Consider the following 22,315-nt stretch of genomic DNA (forward strand, 5'->3'; position numbering starts at 1 on the left):
GAAATTGCTTGAACAAGCTCGCCAACATTGCAGCAAGAACTATCTACTATGGCACTATCACCGCTGTGTCTGTTCCATACATGGACTATGGTCCTGTAATGCAAGGCTCGGCTCTGTGCCAATTGACAGTCGACTTGGAATGAGCAACGTGACAACAAGCTTTTCCAAATAAAACTCTATATTGGACTTTGACCGTCTTGTTTCCGTAAGGATTGGAAAGACGTTGTTCTAACTAGACTACGCATTGGTCACAGCTTTTTAACTCATGGTTTTCTTTTATTTGGAACTGATGCACCAATGTGTAACACTCAGGTCACAATAAGCCACATTCTACTTACTTGTCGTCATTACGACTCTCAACGACGGCGCTATTTTCACCATATTTTGTCCCAAGGTTTATCCATAACGTTAGAAAGTGTTATTGGTGATGGTGACACTGTCCACCTTGGAAATGTTTTGAGTTTTTTTTAAGGTCATTTATCTTTTTAATGCCATTTAAGTTTTTTAATTTAAACATTTCACCTTTTCTTAAAGGTGATTCCCTTTTAAGAATCAAAGCACAACTAGTTCGATTTGAAATTAGAAAATAACGTCAAATAACTCAGAACCAGTACTGGAAAGGCCAACTTCAGGTGACTGACGGTGGTTTTCGTACTTACCTGTTAGTCTTCCTGGCGAGTTATGACAATTACAGTTATGCTACAGAAAGTCCTCTACAACTTGTATTACTGTAGTTTTTCTCTTAATGCTGTAGACTAGATGTAAACATTGGTTTTGTGCTTTTCTTAACTTTGTTTTTTTTACCCTAATTTTATTTATAAATTTCCTGATTTTACTTTAATTTTAACTTTTACTGGATGTTTCGCACAGATTGCAAAGCTGCTTTGTGCCATAAAACACAAATCAACCAACCAACCACTTCTAAATTAGGGAAGGCTAAGACAGTTAGCCCTTGAATAGCTTTGAGAGCAATGTTTATTCACTAGTTGAACAAGCTGTACTACTCGTCAGTAAATGTAACTAATTTTTCCTCAGGCCATTTTCCCTCTAATCTGAAAATATAAGTCAATAATCCATAATTTTTTTTGCTCCTTGTAATTGTCCATCTTAAAACTTTAGTTAATTTATCTTTATTTCAAGGCTGTTCCGAGATATACTCTTCCCCCACAGGCTGAGAATTACTTTTCTAAAGGTACATTGTTTGTTTTTAATTTCTGCAAAGCCACGCATTCTCGGTGGACATAACTGGATAGCCTAATGTAGCTTTGCTACAAGAAAACACACGCAAAGCTACAAGAGGGCTACAAGAGCCGTCCATAATTTAGCACTATGAGAGTAGAAGGAAGGCAGTTAGTCATCACCACCCACGCGCTAACTCTTGGGCTATTGTTTTTCCAACGAATAGTTGGATTGATCTACGGTTAAAAAGGGGGAGCATGTTTGGTTGGACGGGGATTCGAACTCGCGGTCCTCAGTTTGCAAGTCTAGTGCCTTAACCATCTGACCTGTAAAGGTACATCTAAAAGTTATTTTGCAGCAAGGAACTTATGTTATATATTTGGAATATATATGCGTGTTGTGGAATGTCTAATCATTATATTTCTTGTAGAGTGGAGAAACCGTGGCATCAGTTAGTTATTTTTGATAGCAGTATCATAGCCTTTACAAAAGCACGAGATGCATGTCCATCTGTACATTGTCCACAATTTCTTCTTTATCTTCAGAGAAACATTAACAGAAGAAAGGCCTAGAAACCGTTTTAACAACTAAACCGAACCAGTCAGGTAATATTTTAGTCAGCAGCTGATAAAACTAACCGCGTAAAGACTGGGGCTCAAAGATTAACTTCGTTCACAACCGAAAGGTGTAACGCAGGAGTCGGCAACCTCTTTCCCCACAGGGGCCAGAGGTCATGTCCGTGAGCGGATGGAGGGCCACATTAAGTTGCAAACTTGAGTTCTTTTTTATGACTACCACGGACCGGGTGGATATGATATTTCGTTTGGGGACTGAGGGCTGGATGATTTCGGCTAGCAGACCGTAGGTTGCCGAACCATGGTCTAACGTGTCACACCATATTGAGTAAATTTATGTTTTCAACGGTCAAAACACTTAGTTTTTAAACACAACATGTCGAGTTACATCATTTAATTCCTGTGTAAAAAAATTAAAAAATACTGGAACCCCCAGTAGTGATATATGGGATTAACTGCTATATTGAAAGTAATTTTGCTTAACACTATGTGCATGTGTCTCTCGTGGGTAATTAGGGTTAGTTTAACCAGTAGGATTATCGATATACGACCAAATTGGCAAGTAAACGGTGTTAAAAAACTTCTTTAACAATTAGTCGAGGACATCTATCGGTAATTTAAAACTTAAACAACCCGAATTTGAATTGAACAAAGCTGTTTTATTGTAGTAATAAGGATATAAGTAGACAACTTTTATTCTGAAATTAATTTTTAAAAAATCTATGGGGATAATAACCTACGGATGTTGATTGACTGGAATGTATTAATATGGCGAAGATTGGAAAGTTAGTTTATAAAGCTACTTTGATGCGAATGGTTTACGACATTTTCTCTTTCCTTCAATAGACCACAGTGATAGGGTAACATTGAAACATGATCCTGTTCACTTTGAACATTTGTTTATATGATTGATTTTGTATGTGTGTTTCAAATATTTCTATCACATAATTTTGTGTTAATCGTCTATATCGGCTAGTCGTTGTGTTTAACTTTTCTACCTTTTAGTTACAAAAAAAATATTACCTCATGAAACCTTTGGATTAATCTGTTATAGACTTTATTTACGACTCCCAAAATAATTAAGTACACTAATTATGCAACCAAACTCTTAGCAACTACAACAAGAATGGATTCAGAGTCTTCACGTTACATTTAAAGCACTGTCAACCTGTATATGTACACAATATTACACAGGCTTTTATCATTTTTTGTGTCGCGGTCTCATGGCAACGACACACAAAGCAACAAAGCATTTAGGTTCAACAACAATTTAAATAATTACCTTTAAGACCGACTCCAAAACATCATATCTAACCACAGACCGGAAAGACCCTTTTACTTAAAATAAAACACAAATTGTAGTAATAACTCAGTACTTTATCACTGAAAACACGACCGTTTCTGCACTTTAATTGCTTTAGACGCATTATCATTTATGGCTGAATAAAACCTTATTAACCATTCTTTAAAGCTAATGCAGTCGTTTCACTTTAAGAATATTAATTTTTAAGAATGTTCATTCTGTAGTATGAAAGACTATTTACATTAATACTGTATGCTAGATAAAATGTTACTGTCTTTTTGTTAAATTACATATCGGCCATTTTAACTGCCCAACGGTACTCTCGTGACCATAAAACATTGCTTTAATATTAAGTCATTAAAAGAGTGGATAATTTTCCATGAAATATATCGGAGTCAAAGCACAGAGTTTATAAATAAAAGAACTTAATCGAAATAAAGTTTATTTACAAGCAAAGAAACACAATTGAAATATGTTGATTATTTATAAAAAAAAAATAAATGGAAAATCATTGTCGTCAGTGTATATGAAACAGTAGTTTAGCTCTTAGGACTAGTTTAATTCTTCAGTTCTAGTCTACCATGATCATTACAAGTATACCAGAAGTTAATTAGGACAGTTTCTCGGTTTGTTTCTTTTGTTTTTTAATTTCGCGCAAAGCTACACAAGAGCTATCTGCGCTAGCCGTTCCTAATTTAGCAGTGTAAGACTAGAGGGAAAGCAGATAGTCATCACCATCCACAGCCAACTACTCTTTTTTTCAACGAATAGTGGGATTGACCGTCACATTATAACGCATCTACGGCTGAAAGGGCGAGCATGTTTGGTGTAACAGGGATTCGAACCCGCGACCCTCAGATTACGAGTCGAACGCCTTAACCCGCCTGGCCATGCCGGGCCCCAGGTTTTCGTTCTGCAACTTTCTTAATGGCCACATTTTATCAGGTTAACAGAAACAACGCCTATGTAAAGATAACTCGGATTATTCGTAAAATGGTATTTTAAACATTTCTTCATCAGGTCATCAGAACTTTACAATACTATACAGTGTTTTATGTTATAATAATATCTGTATAATAGCTGAGTCACAAGTTGTGGTAATGTCTGTAAATATCACAGCAAGAAGGGTGAATTTCTTCTACTATTTATTACAAAAACCAAAACATTAGCCACTTCTACATTTTTATTTTCTTTACTCGAGTTATCTAATGGCCTTTCAGCCTCGATATACCAATACCAATGCCAGTGGGATAGGCAGAACATCAAGGCGGTAGATGATTTTGTTCCAAACATTGAAAAGCATGTCTTACGTGGATATTCTGGAAAATAAAAAAATATTTCTTGAGTTGTGTTATTAATTGCCGCAAACCGTTTCGAGGTAGCTCCTATAATAAAGAATTTATAAAGGCCTGTAATGGGGTGAATAATTTATCGGCATCCTGTATTATATATCTTCTATTTATACACCTTGGTGTTTTTATACAAAACCAATCACACCACAGTGGGGCACCACTCAGTCTAATGTTATTACACCCAACTTGATATTTTTACAACTTATTTACATAATTCACGTCAGGCAGTACCAAATAATATGTTTGTATTATATACGAATCTCTTACTAACTCAACGTATCTAATACCTTCCAATTGGAAACTAGTAATATTAATTCAACGTCGATATTTGAGTCATTTCAAATTGACGGTATGCATTTATCAGTCAAATTATACGTAATAATTTCCGTAGATGAAGACCTTACGATCAATTTGTTCTTTTAATGCATAAACTCTAATATTCTTTCAGTTCCGCAAGTTAAACGTGGGACGTAACATAACGTACTTTTAAATAAAATGATTCAAGTTTATAATATAAAAGTTTTTTTTTTTTCAAATTTGACAACTGAATCGTAGAACAATAATGGTCGTCTGGTGGCACAATTGTAAGTCTACGGATTTCCAGTTTTAGGGGTTGGTTCGATTCTCTCTGATAAAAAAAAGTTATTTATTTAGAAGTTCGCGCAAAGCCACACGAAGTCTATCTGCACTATTCTTCCTTAATTTAGCAGTGTTACTCTTTTACCAACGAACAGTGGGACTGACTGTCACATTATAACGACCCCATGGCTGAAAGGGTGAGCATGTTTGGTGCGATCCGGATTCGAACCAGCAATCTCCGGATTACCAGTCGTGTACCTTAACCACTTGGCCATATCGGGCCGTGGAAGTTGTTAATACGAACGTTACCAACATTTGATAACGGTTAACAGGCACACCAGTATTTCGATTTCAAACATAAATGAGCGGTTATACTTCCCATAAGGCATTAGTATTAGACTTGTAATTTTTAACACTAAATTATTTATTCAATCCCTTGGAGGTTTTCAAATAATGTATATATCATATAATACCGAATAAAGAAATATTGTATTAAAATCCTAATAGGTTTTGCACTAATGTCATATGACAAGTGTAATTAATTATAATCATGTCTCGCTAGCTTAGAAAGGGCATTCACATGGTATTGGGTGAAACATTATAACAACCCCAAGGATGAAAGGGCAATCAAGCACGTTCTGTGGTGGGATTCGAGCCCGTGACCCGAAGATTGCAAATCAAGTGTTTTTTAGGACCAAGTTATGCCTGTGTTGCTTGGAATAGAAATGGTTGGAAATTGTTGTGGCCCGGCATGGCCAAGCGTGTTAAGGCGTGCGACTCGTAATCTGAGGGTCGCGGGTTCGCATCCCCATCGCGCTAAACATGCTCGCTCTTTCAGCTGTGGGGGCGTTATAATGTGACGGTCAATCCCACTATTCGTTGGTAAAAGAGTTGGCGGTGGGTGGTGATGACTAGCTGCCTTCCCTCTAGTCTTACACTGCTAAATTAGGGACGGCTAGCACAGATAGCCCTCGAGTAGCTTTGTGCGAAATTCAAAAACAACAAAACAAAAAATTGTTGGTTTGCAACGAATTCGCAAATACAGTCTGACTCATTTAAAATCGTACTAAACCTCTTTCACAGACAAAACAGTTAAACAGAAGGCCAAGTACTCTATTAAACTATTGCATGTTCACAAATGAATCGAAAATATTTTCTTCTATACACATGATCGAAATCATATTCCATTTATACAGAATAGGCTGAACAGTTCCTGCAGCTTACACACCTGAAACTTTGCTCACCTTGCTCCAGTTGACAGGTTGAGACAATCTTTCAGGTGTATATGTGGCAGGCTGTGAACTATTTGTTGACGGAATTTTGTTCGAAGTATGAATATCCTACACAACAGAGTCCTGCATCAGTGTCATTAATGTCTTGTTTGTGACGCATAACAATGTTACTGAGCAAACGAGTCAAAGTTATATTGTTGCTGGGTTGGGTGTGGCCTAACATGCCTGACAGTGAATCGAAAAGTTCGACATTAATATCGCTGAGCATGCGTTATAAGAGTGATATCAAATACTGATAATCAGTTAACAGAGGCAATTAAAGCCCTTACAATGGTTGGTGATGCTAACCGTCTTCACTCTTGTTAGTGGTTGAAAATTGGATACACCATACTTGAAACCTGGAAGTCTATGATGTGGCCATTTACGTCACGAGCGCTGATGCTGTCATTCATACTGATGAAAATTCCAGTTGTACAATGGTGCAGGACTTTTGGGTCAACCTGTATAGTCTTCTGATTATGATCGGTAACTTTCCGATAGCAACTCAGTTACGGAATTTTTTTTTCGGTCAAATGCACGTGTATTTTCACCAAAATCTTGTAGACATTAAAGGATAAACAGTTACATCTATTTAAATGTAGCTCCAATTCCAACTAGTTAATAAACAGATGATAAACATTATCGTCAGTAGGATATGTTTGTTTGTTTATTTAGAGCAGAGCCATATTAGGCTATCTTTTGTGTTTGCCGCGAGGAATCAAACCCTGGATTTCAGGATTGTAAACTTACCGCTCTTCTGATGTAGAATGTGTTAGTTGAAAGCCACTTAAAACCTTTTATCACCACTAGACTTGATAACAACGAAGCCAATACAGATGACCAAAATATAACAATAAATAATTCAGATTTACACAGCACTGAATTCTATAGTTACGTTTTCTTTTCAATAACGCCATTTCAAATATAATTTTCTTTTGATGGTGGTGGGAAAAAATTCTTAATGAGATACAAAGATTTTCTAATATGAAAAACTATTAATATGTGGCCTGGTATTGGCTTGTATCGTGAAAACGTAAAACGTTATTGTCATGTTCTTCTAATTTTCTTAAGAGAACAATTGCCTTTCCTGTTCTTTCACAACTGGCATACCCAGTCGCCTTCCCTCTGGTAGTATAGACTCAAAACAAAACGTTATAATACATTACACTAAATATAAAAGGAAAAAAATAACTACTTTAAACAGTGTTGAAAATTGCGTTAGAAGGCATTTCCGGAAAATGAATCATCTACATATGTCTTAACGTGAGAACTTACGGCTGTTTCGGTAGATCTAGAAAGGTAATATTCCCCATTTTGTACTCTCATTAGTTTATTTGTTCATTATGGTGATTGCTTCCACTTCGGTCATTATTTCTTCTTAACATTACTGGTGCCTGGCGGGAAAGTACAAGATGTCAGAGGTCATAACGCTCGTGGTGTTAAGTAGGGAATTACGAGATGTCAGAGGTCGTAACACTAGTGGTGTCAGGTGGAGAAGTGTAAGATGTCAGAGGTCGTAACACTAGTGGTGTCAGGTAGGGAAGTACAAGATGTCAGAAGTCATAACACTCGTGGTGTTAGGTAGGGAATTACGAGATGTCAGAGGTCGTAACACTAGTGGTGTCAGGTGGGGAAGTGTAAGATGTCAGAGGTCGTAACACTAGTGGTGTCAGGTAGGGAAGTACAAGATGTCAGAGGTCGTAACACTAGTGGTGTCAGGTGGAGAAGTACAAGATGTCAGAATTAATAACACTAGTGGTGTCAGGTGAGAAAGTAAAATATGTCAAAGCTGTTAGAATGTTGGAAAGTAGACACTTCCACGTGGGAAAGTCGTGTATTCGCTCTCACATAGCACTATAGAACCTGGATAAAATTGCAGAAGGTCAGCAACGTTAGTGACCGCTATTTGTTCATCATGGCCGATTGGAGTGGATCGTCCACTGCCCATGGAGTTAGTATAAATGAAAAAGGTAGTAAATTCGTATGTGTGACTTCAGTTAATTGCATTAATATCGTTAGAATTCAGCAGTAAGTATTTATCTTTTTAAAAACCGTCAACGGGGGATAATACCCGGCGGCACGAGGGTAAACAATACCTTAATGGAACATACCCGATGTTGATTCATGAAAGTTGTGGGGATGTCACCTGTGCAAGTGAATGTGCAAACCAACTTGTTCTGTCGAGGTTTGGTCTTTTGTTAGATGACATATTGACATGATACTGGACACAGCTATTCGACCTTCTGCTGGGGTAATCGACCAGACTTTGTTTTGATGTAGTATAATTATATACCATACTGATACGATGGACAATAAAAACATTAATATTATAGACTGATCAGAAGTGTATCATAGTCTAAGTATCTTAGAACATCCCTGGAATTTCTTGGATGAGATAATGTCAATGATCTGACATCTGAAAAATTAGTATTGCATTCACTAAGGAATAGGACAAAGTATTCCAAAAAGGAGTCCGACAACATATTAGATGTATTCCACAATAGTATACGTATTTTGACAGCGCATTAATACCAGAGAAAGGTATATTCCTATTTTAACTCAACTAAATGTAATTCTAAGGTAACAGCATGGAGCCGAAATAGGGGTTTGTAATTTGAGTAAATAATGTCTACCGTATCTCCAGCCTTGTTTCCTTATTTTCAAATAAACTTCATACGTTTAAAACATCGGTTTAAACAAACCATCGTGTGTTTTAAATTACTCATTCCACGAATGTGTGTAATAAAATTTAATATTAAGTATATTTTTACTCCTTCACTTCATGCATAATATAGAGGTTTGCTTACTAAAGATACCACTGTACAGTGTACAAAGCATTGAGTATCTACATGTTACAGTCGTCTAATGTTCATCTGTTATTGGTTGGTAATTTCTGTTTCACCCTGTACTTAAGCTTTTCAAAGGAACATTAGATAACTGTATAGAAGCTAACTTTGAAGTGGTAATGATAATATCGTTCTTACTAGAACTGTGTTGTTTATCAGTCTACATAAAATACAAAAGAAATAAACAGACTTTTCAATACACCTATAACTTTCGCAGCACCTTATTCAGTATTCTATAATAGGGTTGAATGTAATATACCAAGCTGGGCAAGAGAGAAAGAAGAACTCGAAACAGGCTCTTTTGAGTGGTTTTTCTTTCACTTGTTAAGCCTAATATGCATGCTTTTTTTGTGTATATTTATTTATACGCGTGCAGTCTTAGCAGTCAATAATAAAGGTTTTAAAGTATTGTTTGAACTGAATCTTTACTGTTTAAGGTGCTTTGTGCCCGAACATTTTATTAGGGTTTTATGTAAATACATTGAGGGCATGACCAGGTAATTGGGCGCTCAACTCTTAATCTGAGGGCCGTGGGTTCGTATCTCCATCAGACCAAACATGTTCGGCCTTTCAGCCGTGGGGGCGTTATAATGTGACGGTAGATCCGACTATTCGTTGGTAAAAGAGTAGCCCAAGAGGTGGTGCTGATAAGCTGCCTTCCTTCTTGTCTTACACTGCTAAATTAGGGAATGAATTACTGGTGTCAAATAACCTAGAACCATAAATATGATAGTACTGTCTGTTGTATGCTCGCGTAACTAATTCACAAAATTAGGATAGAAGCTCATCAGTTATCCTTCGTGTAGCTACGCACGAAATCCAAAAACAAACAATACTTTGCGATCCTTATTATGAACCAATATCGTGGTTCATAATACATCGCAAACCAAGTACGAAAAACAATAATATCATAAAGAAAAAAGAATAAAATTATTACATTAAGAATCTTGGGGGCCATAATCTATCTGTTTCTCTTTTTTTAATTATTCTTATTGTGGACTGTTAACTTCATCCATCCAGCGATCCTTACCCCACCTTTTGTTCCCTACGTTGTTATCTATCTACAAGATACAAGGTATTTTATTCAGAAAGTCCCTGCCATTCTTCATAATATAGTGGTACCTCGGTTCTCGAACTTAATCCGTTCCAGAAAGCTGTTCGAAAACCGAATCAATTTTTCCCATAAGTAATGCTGTAAATTAATTTAATCCGTTACAGACCTTCAAAAATTACGCGTTTTTAAGCATTTTAAGTAAAAATATTGCTTATTTATACCGGTATAATAACACTTACATGCATAAATTTAACCACAAAAACTATAAACACAATAAGAAAACAATAAATGAAAATATAACTGCACTTTACCTGTGCTGAGGAGAGCTGATGGTGTAAGTGAAAGGTGGTGAGGAACGTGGAGAGTAGGAGGGTTATTATTCTTTGGAAGGGGAGTCACCTTCCATAAAAACGTCAGGTAACTCTCCTTCTGGGGTTCTTTTTTGTCTCTTTGCACCGCTACAACCTGCTTGAGACTCACTGGACCTATTTCTCACTAAAAACTTGTCTAATGAGGTTTGTTTCTGCCTGGCACCTTCCCCATGTCTCACCACACTATGTATGCCACTTCTCTTCCTAAATTTTTCAAACCACCCCCTACTAGCCTTAAAGGCATCACTTGTATCAGCACTCGTTCCAGGGGTGTTTTTCAGGAGGTCAGCCTGCAACTGCTTTGCTTTCTCACAAATGATGGTCTCAGAAATACTATCACCAGCTAACTTTTTTTCGTTTACCCAAATCAACAACAGTTTTTCTACCTCTTCCATTGTTTGTGATCTTTGTTTCGTAAGCACTGTCACTCCTTTTGCAACATCAGCTCCTTTGATGACCTCTTCATTTTTCAGTATACTGTGGACTGTAGACTTCGCCATACCAAATTGTGTACCAAGGTCAGACACGAGAACACCACTCTCATACTTCGCTATGAGATCTTTTTTCACCTCTATTGTGGCTCTAATAACTTTTCTTTTGGGTTTACTGCTTTCATTATCCTTCTTTGACCCCATGGTGGCTTATTTAATCAGAATATTTAGAAAAACAACAAAAAGAAAAACGAGAACGTTCACAGCAGATTTTAGCGGGGGTGTGGACTGAGCGACAGGTGCGGGTAAAATGTTTTGGGCAACTTGGCGTGGGCCGAAAATGGTCGAAGGGTCGTTCGGGTCATCAGTCGGGTTATTTCGGGGGTTCGGGCCACGACAGCTTGGTTCGGGAAACGAGTTTATGTTCGACAACAAAGACATTTTTTTCTCAAACAATATGTTCGGAAACCAAATTGTTCGAGAAGGGAGTCGTTCGAGAACCGATGTACCACTGTATTCGGTTGTTTAATCAAATCAACAAACACTCCATAGAAGTAAGTATTTACTGAATGTGACATTTCCAATATACAAAACTGAACAGAAAAAGAGCCACACCAAAATTAACGGTTAAATAAATAAAATATTCACAGATTCAAGAAAGAGAAACTTAAAAATTATTCCATTATAACATACTGATATATCCCAAGATTTTTGTTGTTTAAACGCAAAGCTACAATGGGCTTTCTGCGTTTTCTCCTTCGCAAAGAATCGAACCACAGATTTTAGTGTAAGTGCGTGAGCTTACTCCTCACCCACCAGGGAACTTGTATCCTGACGTAAGAAAGAACAGCGATAAAACTGTGATTGTGAATATTAAACTTGGAAAACCCAACAATACTTTTATCGTATTAGTGTTACAAACTATAGGGTAGCCCGTAAGTCCCTACCCATCCCTATGTTATGTTATATTCAATTACGCATGTATTATAAATTTGTTTCTTTTTTTTTCAGAGAAATATGGACGATGTAAGCCCACTTACACTTGAAGAGCGTATTGTGACAAGTACGTGGGTACATGAGCGCAAGAATACATGTGATAACTCTCTTTGGGGATACATAAAGGACATTGTGTCTAAACAGCATTATAATACCAATGATGAGTTGAAGGCAGCTTTACCGCGGCATTTGGAACAATAACCCCTGCTATGTTGAGGAAAATGTCTCACAGAACATGGCGTCGCATAATATTATGCAGCGAGAATGAGGGACAGCACACAGATGCACTGGATACATAAGATATATGGATGGGTAGGGACTTACGGGCCACCCTGTACATTATAACCCGCGTGTAATCCACAAAAGAAGTCTGAGGGTGTTGTCTAAACTAACGTCCGTTACCAAGGGCAATATTATTTGATTATATACGTTTAACTAACTGCTCAAACGATAGAAATCTTTAACTTTTAAATATAGGTGTTCAAGTCCGTAACGTACCCACATCTAAGCCTATCATACGTCTTCTCACCAAATATTCCCAACGAAATAGTAAAAAAGAACAAAAAAATAACTACAATTACAACAACAACTAAAAAACGTAAAACAGACTACTGTTAATGGTAAGTAAATATTTATCTGGGGTTGTTATTTTATGGAAAGTAACTCTTTATCTGGGGTTGTTATTTTATGGAAAGTAACTCTTTATCTGGGGTTGTTATTTTATGGAAAGTAACTCTTTATCTGGGGTTGTTATTTTAGCCCACATAGTTATCATGCAGACACATGAACAGCGCAGGGAACCTAAGATTTCTAGGTATCTGCTAGTGTTAGAAGAAAGAAAGTCAAGTTTACATAGCGAGTTTCTATGACGTGCAACTAAATCTGGCGAGCAGTTACAAAGAGCATCCAGCACTTAATACGATATGGCGTTCGTCGAGGTGTTCGAATCGTCTATTTCTTGTATGATATGCTTATATAGATATAGCATAGGTTTTTATGATATTTAACGTTTTTATGCTACGTTATTCTTGTGAAGTATTATAATGTTGTCTTATAAAACAGTCTCGTGCCCTCAGACCACCAGAGCATTAGCATGCTTTGCATGAGGATTGAGCTTTTCACAGTATGTGTCGACTTTTGATGTCACAAACTACCCTTCCCCCCTCACCCACACACACACACACACACACACCTCGTTTCAAAGATTCTGCGTACGTACCTGTATGATATTCTCTTTGGTATATGGGAACGCAATATTACGTTCAGAACCGGAATTCTTATACGGAAAAGTTTGGATACCAAGCTGGTGATAGTGTAACTGGCGCCCTAGGCAGAAGTCAAGGCTGCGTCTCCACGCACACCAGATCCCCCGAGTATTTGGCACCTTTACCAGTCGCCTGTGTTGCCTAACCTTAACGGTAGGCTTGTTTTGGCATGGCACGTGGTGTTTCAGAATAATAACTAGATCGATTTTCTCGCAAACCAACACTGAATTGGCTTTTATTTCTCTCTCTCAACTCTTCGATTATATAATGCTAATATGAATATAAGTCGTGCATACTTATGATGTTTTTATTAGCTTCGTTTATGGAATGACACCTCCGGTAACTTGAAACGCCAAAAATCGAGTTTCGATAACGGCGGTAGGCAGGGCACAGGTAGCCCGTTGTGTAACTTTACACTTAACAACAAATAATACACACACAAAATTACTGGTTTCTAGACGTGATACATTGATTGAAAATGATCGAAATCACCTCTGTGACAGTCTTTTACTGCCCCAAAACTTTTCTAAATGAAAGTTATGAGCCTCATTGTACTCCTGAAGAAATTCACTTCTCATAGAACGAGTAATTTTATGTCGTAAGCATTTTAGATATGGTGTTGGATTTATAATCACTACGTAAGCCTAACGGCCATATTTAACTACGCGCATGATCAATTAGGGAAACACACGAGTCAGCCAAGGTTGTCAGGGTTACCTTGGCACGTGATGAGAGGCATGGTGGCAATTAGGTTAGGTAAATTAAAAACATTTCTTGACTGTAACAAGTTTTGACATCTTAGTAATGCGTACTCGAATATTATTATCTGACAATTTTATTAACATTTCATAATAATCACTATTACATATTTCACAATAATTAAACTTGTATAATATTTTGAAAAAAACTTTATGTGTAAATCTCCTGACCAAAGCTTGCAAAGCAGAAAGAAAATTGTCCAGGTTATTACTTATTTTGTAATACTTAGAAATTGCAACTTTATCTCTTTGTGTGTGTGAAAACCAATGTACTTTACCACAATGTGAAGGAGATCCACCTGCAAGATAACCAGTTTCAATAGATATTACTCCTTGCCTTTGTATTTGATTCAAAGCAATTACTTTTCCAAAACTATCAGAAGGTGCCGCGTAGCAAATTTATGTACGTGACATTATTGGCTTCAACACACATCTTTGTATCTGATCTTTAAGACTTGTTTTAACTTCTAGCCTTTGGCCATTGTTTGAATACCAGGGAAGGTTTAGATAGTTACAAAGTATTCCACCTTTGAAATATATATGCAAAAACGGCTCGTTTGGGTTGAGAAAATATTTTACATAGAAGAGCGAACAACGTTTCGACCTTCTTCGGTCATCGTCAGGTTCACAAAGAAAGAGGTAACTGACCGGAAGCTGACCACATGTTTGGAAGGGGTTGTGTAACTGAGTGTCGGAATGCAGAGGGCGGTGTTAGATGTTTGAATATGTAATTTTATTTATTTTATTATATTTATATAGGTATAAAGGCGTTCCTTTATATTGGTTTATTTTGGGTTTAAGTTGTTGTATAAGTAAGGCTTCTTTAATTTTGCGTTTGTTTATGTTTGTTTCTTTATTTAGTATTTGAGTGTTTTCTATGGTTATGTTGTGTTTATTTGACTTACAGTGTTCGAAAACGTGTGAAGGTAACTTTTTATGTTCTTTTAATCTGGTTTCCATTTTACTACTTGTTTCTCCAATATAGAAGTCGTGGCAGTTATCACATTGTATTTTATAAATAATGTTGGCGTGGTGTTTGTCAGTGTAGTTTTTACATAGTATAGACCTCAGTTTTGTGCCTGTTTGAATAAATTTGGTATTAACTGGAATGTCATATTTTGTTACTAGTTTTTGCCAAATGTTGGTTATTTGTCTGCTGATGTCAGGATTATATGGTATACAGCAGTATATGGTTTCGTGATTTTTTGATTCGTGAGATATATTTACTTTTGTTGGTTGATTTTGCTTTCTGTCTAGGTGTGTGTGTATAATGTTTTCTACGGTTTGTGGAGGAAACTTATTGATGTTGATGAAGTATTGTTTTATTTTGTGTAATTCATCGTTAATTTTATCTGGTGAGCATAGTTTTATGGCTGTGTTTATTTGGTTTCTTAGTATGTTGAGTTTTTGTTTTGTTTCATGCGCTGAGTCCCAAGGAATGTATAGTCCAGTATGGGTGATTTTTCGGTGGATTTCTGTTTTGAATTGTGTGTCGGTTCTTGTAATGTTGAGGTTAATAAATGATATTTGATTGCTTTCTTCCTGTTCACATGTGAAGTTAATGTTGGGATGTATAGAGTTAATGTGATTGAAAAAATTAAGTGTGTGTTCTGTAGATGTGAATCCCGCAACCGTGTCATCTACATATCTGTACCAGTATAGTGGTGGATGTAATGCTGTGTTAATTGCTTGTGTTTCAACTTGTGTCATAAACATATTGGCTAGAACTGGTGATACTGGGTTGCCCATGCTTAGTCCATTTGTTTGTATATAGTTTTGGTTGTTGAACATGAAGTTTGTCTTTATCGTGGTGAATTCTATGAGGGTTGCTAATTGGTTGCTGGGAATGTCTATAGTTGGGTTAGGGTCTCGGATATAGAGTTCTAAGACTATCTTGCAGGCTTCAGTGGTTGGAACTTCTGTAAAGAGGGATATAACATCGAAACTGGCCATTAAGGCTTTATGATTAAGTTGATTTAGATTAGATTTGAAATTAAAAGAGTCTTTGATGAATGAGCTGGCTGATGTTACATATTTGGAGAATGTCCATGCTATGTATTTACCAAGATTGTAATTAAACGATTTATATGTGGACATTATTGGTCGTAATGGACAATCTGGTTTATGAGGTTTGGGGATGCCGTATATTTGTGGTGTGCGTGAGTCGGTTTTACGTAGGTAGGAATAAAGTGTTTGTGAAATTGTGTTGGCTTTTTTCAAAAAATTTTTTTTTTGATTTCTCCAAGCCCGTTCCCTTGGCTGTGGTTTCGCTAGATAGTAGATAGGGACAGTGGGAATCTCGTTAATCATTCATGCGCATCACTAATTAGATGACGAGGCATTTCGCTACCTTAAGAGAGTAAAAAAAAAAAAGCCGCAGTTATCAAAATCCGATGTTTAGCGTTATAAGCCCTGCGATTTGCGTCTGACTATCAAGGGTAAATTTTAGCATTTTATAAGTCCGGAAACTTATCGTTTAGTTACAAGGGATGACGTTACTTAAAGGTTCATGGAATAGATTAGTAAGTTAATATGTTCCAAACTGTCAATACCTGTCGGTAAATTTCCTACCGGATACACCACAAACTTTAATATAGAAATGAACGCAATATAGGCTCACATTCACTTTAACGTGTATTTTAAACCGACTTTTAATAAAGCCAGAAACATATATAAAACTCCCTGACTCTGATGAGCCAGAGAATGTTCTCGATACAACTTTGTGATTACCTTCTCAAGATGACACACCTACTTCCTTGTGCTTACCTCCTCACGTTGACACATCTTTTTTCTTCTGATAATCTCCCCAAGTTGACACACCTAATTCCTTGTGCTTGTCTCTCCAAGTTGACACACCTACTTTCTTGTGATTGTCTCCCCAAGTTGACACATCTACTTTCTTGTGATTGTCTCCTCAAGTTGACACATCTGCTTTTTTGTGATAATCTTCCCACGTTGACACATCTACTTTCTTTTGATTCTCTTACCAAGTTTCAAAATCTACTTTCTTGGGATAATCTCCGCAAGTCGACACATCTACTTTCGTCTGATAATCAACGCAAGTTGACATATCTGTTTTCTTGTGACTGTCTCCCCAAGTTTACAAATCTACTTCCTTCTGATAATCTCCCAAGTTGACACACCTACTTCCTTGTGATTGTCTTCACGAGTTGGCACATCTACTTCCTTGTGATTGTCTCCCCAAGTTGACACAACTACTTTCTTGTTATTGTTTCTCCAAGTTGACAAATCTACTTCCTTGCGATAATATGCTCTAGTTGGCACATCTACTTTCTTGTGATAATCTGCCCAAGTTGACACACCTACTTCCTTGTGATTGTCTCCACAAGTTTACAAATCTACTTCCTTCTGATAATCTCCCCAAGTTGACACACCTACTTCCTTGTGATTGTCTCCACAAGTTTACAAATCTACTTCCTTCTGATAATCTCCCCAAGTTGACACACCTACTTCCTTGTGATTGTCTCCACGAGTTGGCACATCTACTTTCTTGTGATAATCTGCCCAAGTTGACACACCTACTTCCTTGTGATTGTCTCCACAAGTTGACACACCTACTTTCTTGTGATAATCTGCCCAAGTTGGCACACCTACTTCCTTGTGATTGTTTCAACAAGTTGACACATCTACTTTTTTGTGATTGTCTCCACAAGTTGACACATCTACTTTCTTATGATTGTCTCCACAAGTTGACACATCTATTTTCTTGTGATAATCTGCCCAAGTTGACACACCTACTTCCTTGTGATTGTCTCCACAAGTTTACAAATCTACTTCCTTCTGATAATCTCCCCAAGTTGACACACCTACTTCCTTGTGATTGTCTCCACGAGTTGGCACATCTACTTTCTTGTGATAATCTGCCCAAGTTGACACACCTACTTCCTTGTGATTGTCTCCACAAGTTGACACACCTACTTTCTTGTGATAATCTGCCCAAGTTGGCACACCTACTTCCTTGTGATTGTTTCAACAAGTTGACACATCTACTTTTTTGTGATTGTCTCCACAAGTTGACACATCTACTTTCTTATGATTGTCTCCACAAGTTGACACACCTACTTCCTTGTGATTGTCTCCACAAGTTGACACACCTGAAACTTTGCTCACCTCTACAGGTTAGTTAGGTTGAGACAAGATTTCAGGCACGGCAACCTGGCAGAACTGAAGAAACAGTAAATTGAAGCTGGATTAGAACACTGACGAACATACTATAAAATTCCTTAACTGTTTTCTAAACACCTGTTTTACAACGGTCTTAAAATCAAAGCTCACTAAAACCCGTTAAGTATGACAACCAAAACTATCGCTTTATTAATATTATCTTAACGAAAAAGATTTATTATTGGAATGAGCTTCGATAACAATGAAAAAGTTTAAAAAATGAAAAACACAAACAAGAGTTAGGAATTAATCGATAATTACCTTCTACAGTCTGGTCCGAAAATTGGCAATTTTTGATCGATTATAGTAGCAGCTACTGATGTTCCCACGTCTTCAATGTAGAGGAAACGTGCTTCACAATACGTGGTTAAAATGATACTCCTTTGTCACGTGATCAGTATCTGGTCAGGTGTTTTTTCTTCTAACCAGGTTTATTTCAACATTTGCTGCAGCAGTTTTGTTAATGTTCTGCCGCTAAAGCTGTGAAGTAAAAAACAAAGGTATTGTTCTAATTTGTATGTATAAATTTTTCAGGTTTGTATTCCTGTACTGTCTTGGTAACGTCTTTAATTTGTGAAATATGAACTGGATTGTACCGATTCAGATATATGAGCTTTTCAGGTTTGTGTACATGTACTGTCTTGGATAACATCGTTATGAACTGAATTTTTTATATATCTCTATTCTTAACCTGAATGCAAATATTGCAACATGAGCGAGAGAAAATATATTCTTTTTCCACTTATACTCGGAACTTATACTTCAGGGTCAAGCCGAACGACTTGATGTCACTGTTTGTTTCTTCTTACAGCACGTGCAAATGAAACGTTTCCCGCTATAACAAAACAGAAAATAAAATGTGTAGTCCTCACACATGAAAATAATCCATAGAAATATCTTTATAATTGTAAAAGCAAGTACTAAAAATAAAGCTATGAACCAATATTTTAAAAACATAAGGATTATGTTTTCTGTGGTTTCAAGTAAAAACTTAATTAAAATCAGCCCACTTTTTAGATGAGTGAAAACAACAACAGCAAAGCGATAATATCTATTAACAAACAAAACAGACTGATAATTATAATTAATTTGTTTAGTTTTTTCCATTTCTTCCCAGTGTTCTGTAATCGTAAAGATGCGCTTCTCGCTCTGAGGTCGTGAGTGCGTTATAAGAGCGACAGTCAAACCCTACTATTCGACTAGATTAGCCCAGTAGTTGACGCTGGACGTTGTTAACTAGCTTCTCTCTCTCTGGTTCGCCTCCCAGTGTTATAGCGGTATGTCTGAGGACTTACAATGCTAGAAACCGGGTTTCGATACTTGTGGTGGGCAGAGCACAGATAGCTCATTATGTAACCCTATGCTTTATTGCAAAACAAACACTCAAGTCCATTAGTCCAAAAGTAAAATAATAATAATAAAACAGTGTGTAGGTTTGCGTAAATATCCCAATCAAACAAACGAACATTGTGGATTTGAAAGTATAAGGTTCTTTTTTCTTAGTAGTCAGGAACTTCAAAGTGATGAAAGACACTTGGGTGAGGTCCAGGATCCTTTGACTAAGATTGTATCGAGGAACACTTTTTGGCTACTTTTTATTTGTTAAACACCTAATCTTACATTTGCTCCATCCACCCTGTATACCAGTATCTGAGGTATATAGGCCTAAGCACGGTCTATCGCTTGGCGATCTCACTAGAGTTAAAGACGTGGTGCTACCAAACACACTTTGCACTTTCCGCTGTTGATGTATCATAACAGCAACAGTCAATCCCTATATTCGGTTAAGAGTAGCTATTTTGGGTAATTAGTGCTGCCCACTGTTTTTATTTTGCCTTCGAATCCATGGTTTAAAATTAAAGACATTTATACTTAAACTTTAGTGGTCACCCTTCTGTCTGTTCGATCCCATATATGCGTAAGGTGTGCTCACATAGTATCTTCTAAAATCTAAAGTATTACGTTGCATATATAAATAGCGTTTTATAGACTCTTTGTTTCTCACAGCTAAGGCCAAATGATGGATTCTGGTATTGTACGAAAGGTCTCTCAGGCAGGGTTCCCACCTGCAACATCGATAAGTCTATGAATTTACAACGCTAAAATCAGGGGTTCGATTCCCATCGATGAACACAGCAGATATATAGTCCGATATGGTTTCTTATACCCGGCATGGCCAGGTGGGTTAAGGCGTTCGACTCGTGTTCTTAGGGTCGCGGGTTTGAATCCCCGTCGCACCAAACATGCTCGCCCATTTAGCCGTGAGGGCGTTATAATGTGACGATCAATCCCACTATTCGTTGTTAAAAGAGTAGCCCAAGAGTTGGCGGTGGGTGGTGATGATTAGCTGCTTTCCTTTTAGTTTTACACTGCTAAATTAGGGACGGCTAGCGCAGATAGCCCTTGTGTAGCTTTGCGCGAAATTCAAAAAACAAAAACAAACAAACTCTTAGGAAGTGACTTATGGGAGATGAAAAATAGATCTGAAGTACTATTTTCTTACTTTTAAAATGAAGTTAGGAGGAACATTGAAAAGATAAAACGTTTCGTGATTTTAATCACACACATTATGTCCTACTTGTTTTACTATTTTGCCAACTATCGGCGTTTAAACTTTAACTTTTAAACAGATGACATATTATTTATTAATTCGATTTGAAACAAGAATAGTGTTAAACACCTTGCGATTCTTAAAGTACCACCAAGTACTACTGCAAAAGGAAACTTTGTACGTGTTCAGTCAGTTGATCAAAATTCTGATTTAAAACAAAAGTAAGTAAGCCATGCATATTCAAGAATACTACTAAAGACATGCACGGTTTTGTTTTCTTGTGCTGTCAATTCATACAGATATTCTAAAATTATGGCTACGAACGTAAAATGTATTATTTATATTTTTTTCTAATCGAATAATTGCATTATTTGATAACATCAAATAATTATTTTTTCTTCCTAAGTTTATTTGCTTATAATTTTTAATTCAGTTAAATTTGATTAACGGGTCTATTAGTCTTCCGAGCTACGCTACTGTTAATATAATTTTCTTAGATCTACAGCGTTTAATCAACTTAAAAGAATGGAGCCACGTGCCTTCTAAAAGCTTTACAACAAGACACCATCTTCCTGAGCATCAATCACGCTCCATGAGGGCGTGAAAACAGCACGTGACATTGAATACCCGCTATCATATATCATGGAATTTAAAAAATACAAAACAGATATATATATATATATGGAGAGAGAACTAATTTAAACGAAAATTTCGCCTTTCTTTCCTAGTTTGTTTTTGAGTCTGTTAGCGTTGAAACTGATCGAAATTGCTCAATTTGTTTTCAGAAAGTTGATTAAAAGATTAGATTGAATTTTTTCTGATCAAAGTCCATTAATGTTTTGGCTTTTTTTTCTTCTAAAAACTCCTGCGTGGATCGCAAAAAAATAGTGGCGCGTCATGCGCATATAAAGACATGTCAGTCTTTAACGTAATTGTAATGAACCCAAATAATGCTTTCTTTAACTATGTCAATAATTTTTCCCAACAATAGCTGTTGCTTTGTTATACTGAATTCAGAGCTTTGAAGGAAGACAAACTTTTACCACCACTAATAAAAGAGTACACAAGTAGAGATTCTGTTTTTCACTGATATTCCGCGTTCTGCTTTTAAGCTTGTCAAACAAAAATATTGTTTTGATACGTTTTGTGCGTGAGCAAATATTTGAGAAGAAACTTCGTCAAAACCATGTGATGGATCGGGGCCAGATTCGATGGAAAAGTTTAGTACTTAGACAAAAGTTAGTAGATTAAAGAGTGTTGACGAAACTGGATCAAACACTTATTACAAGAGAAGAATCAAAAGGTTCTGTTGTGATAGCACTTCGTGAAGCTGATTTACAGTAAATCAGGTCTCTGTAACACAATAGCGATGTCTGACTGTAAAAAGTTCGCGAGGGCTAAGGGCCTTAGCTAATTTAGAAGGAAAGCAGCTAGTCAACACCACCTACCACCAACTCTTGGGCTTCTCTTTTACTAATGAACAGTGTGATTGACTGTAACGTTATAACGCTCCTACGGCTGAAAAGCGAGCATGTTCGGTGAAGGTGAAACACTGCAAAATCAGAGACGACGAGCGTTTAAACAAAATTTTGTGACAAC

At 36.8% G+C, this 22,315-nt stretch overlaps 1 long non-coding RNA gene across 5 annotated transcripts in view; it reads right to left on the reverse strand.

Moving 5' to 3' along the window:
* Nucleotides 1–2,484: 2,484 nt before the first annotated feature.
* LOC143252601 (uncharacterized) overlaps nucleotides 2,485–22,315 on the reverse strand; it is an 86,509-nt gene continuing 66,678 nt past the window's right edge. For all 5 annotated transcript variants that reach the window (XR_013029072.1, XR_013029070.1, XR_013029073.1 and 2 more), the window contains 2 exons: nucleotides 18,427–18,645; nucleotides 2,485–4,376 (listed from right to left, as the gene is read on the reverse strand). This is a non-coding gene — a long non-coding RNA (uncharacterized LOC143252601). The remainder of the gene's footprint in view (nucleotides 4,377–18,426; nucleotides 18,646–22,315) is intronic.

The sequence above is a fragment of the Tachypleus tridentatus genome, chromosome 6, assembly GCF_004210375.1.
Source record: "Tachypleus tridentatus isolate NWPU-2018 chromosome 6, ASM421037v1, whole genome shotgun sequence".
In the NCBI taxonomy this organism is placed as follows: domain Eukaryota; kingdom Metazoa; phylum Arthropoda; class Merostomata; order Xiphosura; family Limulidae; genus Tachypleus; species Tachypleus tridentatus.